General features: G+C 42.8%; 1 long non-coding RNA gene across 1 annotated transcript; it reads left to right on the forward strand.

The window, feature by feature from the left end:
* Positions 1-800: 800 nt before the first annotated feature.
* Positions 801-2,086, forward strand: LOC309366246. Its single transcript, XR_014166608.1, has 3 exons — positions 801-910; positions 1,455-1,548; positions 1,914-2,086. It is a non-coding gene; the product is annotated as an uncharacterized lncRNA (long non-coding RNA).
* The last annotated feature ends 4,765 nt before the right edge of the window (positions 2,087-6,851 follow it).

The raw sequence follows: 6,851 nt of genomic DNA on the forward strand, positions 1-6,851 counted from the left end.
CCCCCCCCCAAAACAAAGCGTATGTAACCCGAGTTACCACTGTATACCTTTCTCGGAAGTCAGCACAGTTGAGAAATATTTGCTAGTGCTGTCACAGTTGACTGCCATTTCTGCTTCTTCGTTTTTTAAAGTTCAAGTATTTGTAAGCATGCAAGGTTTATTTATTTTACTTTGAAAAAAAAATCAACTTTTACATTTCCAAATAATCATCTGTCATTATACCCATACATTCAACAATTCCCCTTCCCAGGTTCTTTCCCAGGTCCCACTTTTCCTGCATTTTCTTGTATGTCCATCTAATTCAGTTCTCCCATCTTACATCCCTTTTAAATGTGTTATAATGTTTAATTTACCTTAATACTGCCAGCGTTTTCAACTGTGTACAATTATTTTCTACATACTCGGTGAAAATTTTCCACTCCTCTTTAAATACCTGTTCTTCTTCCAAGGTTTATTTATTTTATCATATTATGTATTATGGGGATTTGTTCCTCACCCTTCAATCAAATTCTCGCAGCAGCTAAATTTCCACGTCTCTGTAATGTAGCCTAATTTGCTGCATGGCTTGTGTTCTTTTCTTTTGATACTGTCTTCATTTTTGTCAGGCAATCCTCCCCCTTTCTAAGTAAACCTGACTCATTATTCTACTTCACTTTAATTTCTATTATCCTTTTGATGCTGGCGAGTGGGTTTTTATTGGTCATCTTTCTGTTGCCTTAATGCAACTGCAGGTAGTGATTATATTCATTTATGACATGTACAGTATATCCTCGCCTTCCTTCTATGATGCAATTAGAGACGACAGATGGATGATCCTACAACAATCTCCCATCCAGGCCAGACTGGGGGAAGCAGAAGGACCAATTTGCCTGGACCTCAAGCTCAAAGGCGATCTCAAATGTAGTTATTTGTCTGGTAAATTTCACAACTGGCTTTTATGGACATTGGTCCAAAATGTGACACACACACTCTGCTTGGAGCTGCACATTTAAGCAACGCGGGGATGCGATTTGGTATTACCGTGTGACCCAGATTTCAAATTACTCAGTTTTGGGGGTGGCACAAAACATGGGGTTTGTGGCACAAAGCTAGCACTAAACTTTGGCATCAGTGGGAGGGGAATGATGCAGAATTTTGAGGTCACATGTTAATGAAGCTCCTTCAGATCACGATGACGGCAGAGAATATTACTACTTGTCATATGACCTAGGCGGAAGACAATACCTGTTGCCACCCTCACAGAAGAGCTGAGGCACAATTACAGTTCTGTAACAGCTCACACTTTTGTTCTCCGATTACTTAACAGAGAAGGATAGAAAAAGAAACAAAAAAAACCCCAGCATTGTGCATTTTTGGGGTATGTGCTGTTGTTTCCCACGGGAGGGAAAACAAGTACGGACAGAATGGGCAAGCATTAGGGACATTTTATAGAATAAAGCTGTGATTTCCTTAAGTCTCTGCACATCCACAGGGAAGAGCAATTTTGCAGAAACATCAAGATGGCAGGATAATGGATTCCTCTGACAGAATGATGAGTGAAAGAAAGAAGTAATTATCATTAATGCACTTCAATTACGGCTCAACTTTCTTTCTTTTCCTTTATTCTTTTTTTCCCCCCCTTTAAAAAAGCTGCACGTTCATGGCTAAATTTCTATTTAAAACGAAACAGTTGCCACAGAGCCGTCACAGCTAAGAGCAGAAATTCCCTCCCAGCTACCGGCAAATTAGCAGTAATGTCCTTATTATACCAAAAGTGGGATGATTAGATTCTTCCAGGGAAACGCAGGAAGTGCTTGTTTGTTACGACGGCCTTCCTCCTTCCTCCTTCCTCCCTAAAAAGTCACAGTTGAACTTTGCTTCCAGGGCTAATCACCAGCTAAGCATGATACCACTTTCTTCTGGTTCCTATTTAGCTTTCAAAGCCCTCACAGGATCTCTGTCATGGATCAGTACCACCTTCCAGCCGGGAGTGAGGTCAGCGGACAGCCTCACTACACAGGAAGGCATGTCCTATTAGAAAAGGGAAGTCTGCTCAAAGCCTTCAGATCTTGAGTGACTAAAAATAAACTAATGAGCCTTAAATTAACTCCTTTTCTTCACCAAGCCATTTTAAGCCAAGAGGGACCAAAAAAAGGAAGAAATTTATTATCTGGGAAAGACACAAGGGCCATGAGGCTGATATTTGGTGCTTTTTCCGAGTTTGGATGTCCCTAAATGGTCTTGTTTTGTTGGTGAGCTGCACAATTGGGTGGTTGTTTGTTTTCAACTCATCACCGCATTGCGCCACACGAAACATCTCGTGGTGGGTCTCCCAACAGTTCTCATGTTTCTGGAGCCACATTTGCAAACAGTTAGTTGTTCCTGGTGTCAACAGTGATGCTTATCACTGGGATCAGTCAAGACTTCTCTCTTAAACAAACCACTTGTGATAAGACAAGTGCAAAGGCACTCAGCCCCTGCTCCTTTGACCCCAGTTTTGTACCAAACTGGCTTTATCTCCGATTTATTTATATTTAATTTCAGTAACCACTTAATATTGGTTTTCGTCTTTTGCTTTCTCATATTCTGGTTTTCTGCCACCACCTTTTGCTGCCACCACCTTTTGCTGCATCAGGGATGGGAAACTGCAGTCTTGACCAGCTAGCATGGTCAATGGATGATGGGAACAAAAAGTATGGGGTTCTAGACTCCCCATACTTGTGAAACAGGCTTAATGCAAGTTTGGGCAGCAGCATGATAAATATGGTTTGTATGTGTAACAGCAAAGCCAGACACCTTCATCTGCCCCAAGAGCAATAAAACACATCTCTCCCATGTTTCTCTCTATAGCCACACCAGGTACTGTAACTTTCCAACAATGTGGCTTTACCCCCAATGGGTAGAGTCTTGAATTGTCTCCCAAGACAGATGGATGGCAACAATGGTTTGTACACCTATTATTATTATTATTATTATTATTATTATTATTATTATTATTTAAATTTATAGACTGTCCATCTTTGTCCATGATCTCAGGGTAGGTTTCAAAAGAAATAATGATAACCTTTTTATGAGTTTCTTTTTTGGGGGGTGTCAGTCTGGATAGAACCCAGGGTCCTCTTCCAGGCCTTCAGTACTGTTCCTGTGAATGCAGAAAGGGAATCCTGCCAAACTAGCCCTTTTGTTGAGCATTATGGCTTTAGCTGGCCATGCTCATCCGCATCTCAAAAATGAGCCAGGTGACGGTGCCCTCCAGGAAACGGGGTAGTCATTCCCTCCTACTCCCCTCACCTGGCTGGTGGCCATGTGATCTTAGGTAGAAGGACCATAGCCAAAGCTGTGAATGAACTGAAAGCAGGCTGGAAGCTGGAGACACAGAGACATGTCTTGTTCTGTGCTGAACTTTGGGGCTTCTCTGGAAACGTAATGGGGAAGCAAGGTCTGTTGGGGGTTTTCATGCTGTGAGCACTGGCAGAGGAAGATGTGGGGGGGAGGGTATCGCCCCCGGCAGCACGATCCCGACAGGGTGCTATCGCGGCTGCTCCCCCACCCTCTCTGGGCGGTGCACCATGCCCCCAGGTCACGTTCCACGCCCCTGCCTGCACTCTGCCCCCCGGTGCTGGAGCATGAAGCTCCGCCACTGGCTGTGGGGGCTCCCATCCTATGCTCAGGTTGTGTATATGTCTAATTTCTTCGATTAAAATTTTTCTTCCATTCAAATCAACAGGAAACAAAAGTGGTCCATTTCTGCTGGGTTGTGTCTGAACTCCATTCTAGGAAGTCAATTCATTGGCAAAAGAATCAAATCAGGACACACATAATATGCTGTGATAAATTCATTGGAAAATGCTATAATAAGACTGTCTCAAGAGGAGGCTGTTCTACTAATCTGTTTTTGGATGTCCCATATGCATAGGGGGGAGTCTGTTTCCTAGGAGTCAACAGCTGAAACATTGACTGATAGAGACTCTGTTTACACATTCCTTGAAATCTTGTTGGCGTACAACTCCAATCTTTCCTGACCATTGGCTATGCTGGCTGAAGGGGTGTGCACACAGGACCCAATACTCAACTTGTAACTGTGCCTTAAAACACACACACAGCCTGATCCGTTTCTGAATTGCTCTGCGATCTTTCTGCTGCAATCGGTACTCTGGGTTCAAAGCCACTCTGTATGAAATGAAGCTCTGCATTCCCCATTCACTAGAAAATGCTCCCCAAACAAGGTGCATCCTCACCACTCATCAGCTGATGGGTGTGTACCTTGCTCCAGTAGTTTCCATGGAAACCATTTTAGCGGTGGTTTCAGTGGAAAAGTTTCCAGCTCCTAGAGCAAGGCAAAAAATCACCGCCCAACAGCTGGTGCCAAGAAGGGCACACCTTAATCAACAGCTCCTGATTGTATCTTTGAACCCGTGACTGTTTGCACCTCACACCTGACATTATATATGACATCAGGTGTGAAGCAGGTGGGTGTGAAATGCCTGGCAGGCTGCGTCCGGTAGACTGAGGAGAACGTGCGTTTTGATGGGTGGGGCGATGGGTGAGGAGAGTCACCCCCACATCCTGCCCTAGCCATCCAAATCATTTTTGAATTATTGTTAATATTTTATTGAAAGAATGTCAGTTATAAAAGATAAGGTGGAGAAAGAACAAATAAAAAAGAGGGACAGAAAAAGATATAGTATAATATGGTAAATATAATAAATTACATATTACAGTGGTATCTCAGGTTAAGTACTTAATTCGTTCCGGAGGTCCGTTCTTAACCTGAAACTGTTCTTAACCTGAAGCATCACTTTAACTAATGGGGCCTCCCACTGCTGCCACGCCGCCGGAGCTCGATTTCTGTTCTCATCCTGAAGCAAAGTTCTTAACCTGAGGCACTATTTCTGGGTTAGCGGAGTCTGTAATCTGAAGCGTATGTAACCTGGAGCGTATGTAACCGGAGGTACCACTGTACAGAGGTACCTTGTTCGCAAATGCAATCCCTTCCAGAAGTCCGTTCGACTTCCAAAACATTTGAAAACCAAGGCACGGCTTCCGATTGGCTGCAGGTGCTTCCTGCACTTAAGCGGAAGCCGTGTTAGACGTTCGGCTTCTGAAAAATGTTTGAAAATCGGAACACTTACTTCTGGGTTTTTGGCTTTCAGGAGCCGATTTGTTCATCAACTAAACCGTTCGAGAATCAAGGTTCTACCATAATACAATACAATACAATATATAATACTTAAAATTGTCAGTACTCAGCCCTCATAAACAGAATTTGGGCGGAAAACGCTGAAAAAATGCTGAGTTTTAAAATATGGCAACTCTAAGTTGAAACCCAATTCGCTGGTGTCCCCACTATTTGAAGAACCAAACATTTGGCTTTTAAAATGAAAGAGGAAGCATGAAGTTAGACTATACTGTACAGTCATCAGGGAGCTTAGATATAACTGAACATCCTTTCCGTCTAAAAGTCAGATTGACAAAGCTTACATAACGTCCTTGAACGTAGCAAAAGAATGCTGTGATTTTCTTGTGTGCAAGAAGAGAAAATGTTTCACAAAGTGCACATAAAGAACGGGAACCTTTAAATTGCCAGATCAAAGTGCTGATCTATGTGCATTACAAAGACAGAGTGGCTGGGAGGACCCCTTGTGCACAGAGTGAAGCTCTCCCTTCCCCTTTCCTCCTCATGTACAGGACATGGCAAAGTTTCTTCCACCTGCAGACGTTCTGAGAGGAAGCAGTCTATATTTCATATAAGAGTCAAACACTCTCCGCCATTACCCTGCAGTTTATTTATGTTCCTTGATTGCTTACCTCCTTTTTTTTTTGGAGGGGCTCATTTCCTTTGTTTTATTCCTACCAGCAAATGCCTGTGCATTTAAAGCGGGGGGTGGGGGGTAAAAAATGACAGGAACTGGCGCTTAAATTCCAAAACGAGACATGCTTAAGCCTGCCTTGCAGTCTCACCTTTGAACTCGGAATCCTGTTTCCTTCCCCCACGCCTGTGAGGAAAACCCATGGCTGCCCCAAAGAAAAGGCACACTGCACATGCTCAAAGGTTCATGGCCTGGCCCACCCTGAAAGGGGTCCTCAGAACCATAACCTGGGAGGGATGTATGCTGCCAATTACCTCCTTATCCTAGTTTTGGTCCTCAGTTCCCCCCACTGTTGACAGAGCAATATGGAAGCCTACAGGTCAGACTTAGTGAGCAGAGGTCAGAGTCACTGTTCACTATATATGTATTTAAAATGTATCAGATACAAATGGCTCCATTGTTGCAAATGAGGAATGCAGCACAACTGATCAGGAAATGCGTGTTCTGAATGTAAATGATCCAGCATTGATACCAAGATCTGACTCTTGAGAGAAGAAGCAGTGATCGAGAAAGAAAACAAGTCCTTTCCACCTCATCAGATTGAGTAGGTGTCATGTCTGCCTCATTTGTTAATTTCCACCTCTTAAAAGACATTGCATGTTCTCAAGCTTTCTCCCTGTTACCAATGTTCATCTACCCTTGCAAGAAATGGATCTTTTACTGTGGGGACACCTAGACTTTAAATTCATTTCCCATTTTAATCAGGCACTGTATTTTTTTTTTTTTGTTCCCATCAAAAACTTTTTTTGTTCCTGCAAGCCTTTTCAGTAGGTAAAGGTATTTCCTGTTTATTTTATATTTTAAACATTTTTATGTCACTCGTTTTTAACATTTGTCTTTTGTTGGTATTTTGAAAGACTATTTCAGACTGTCTCGTAAACCGCTAAGAGGTCTTTTGTTCTAGAAAGTGTTATATAAATGTTGTTAAATAAATAAAATTTGTAGGACCCGTGGAGCTGGCTCTCGTGGCCTCACCCCCAGTACCCCTAACTTTGCCTGCTC

The sequence above is a fragment of the Podarcis melisellensis genome (genome assembly GCF_964234715.1).
Source record: "Podarcis melisellensis genome assembly, chromosome: 3".
NCBI classification, from domain to species: domain Eukaryota; kingdom Metazoa; phylum Chordata; class Lepidosauria; order Squamata; family Lacertidae; genus Podarcis; species Podarcis melisellensis.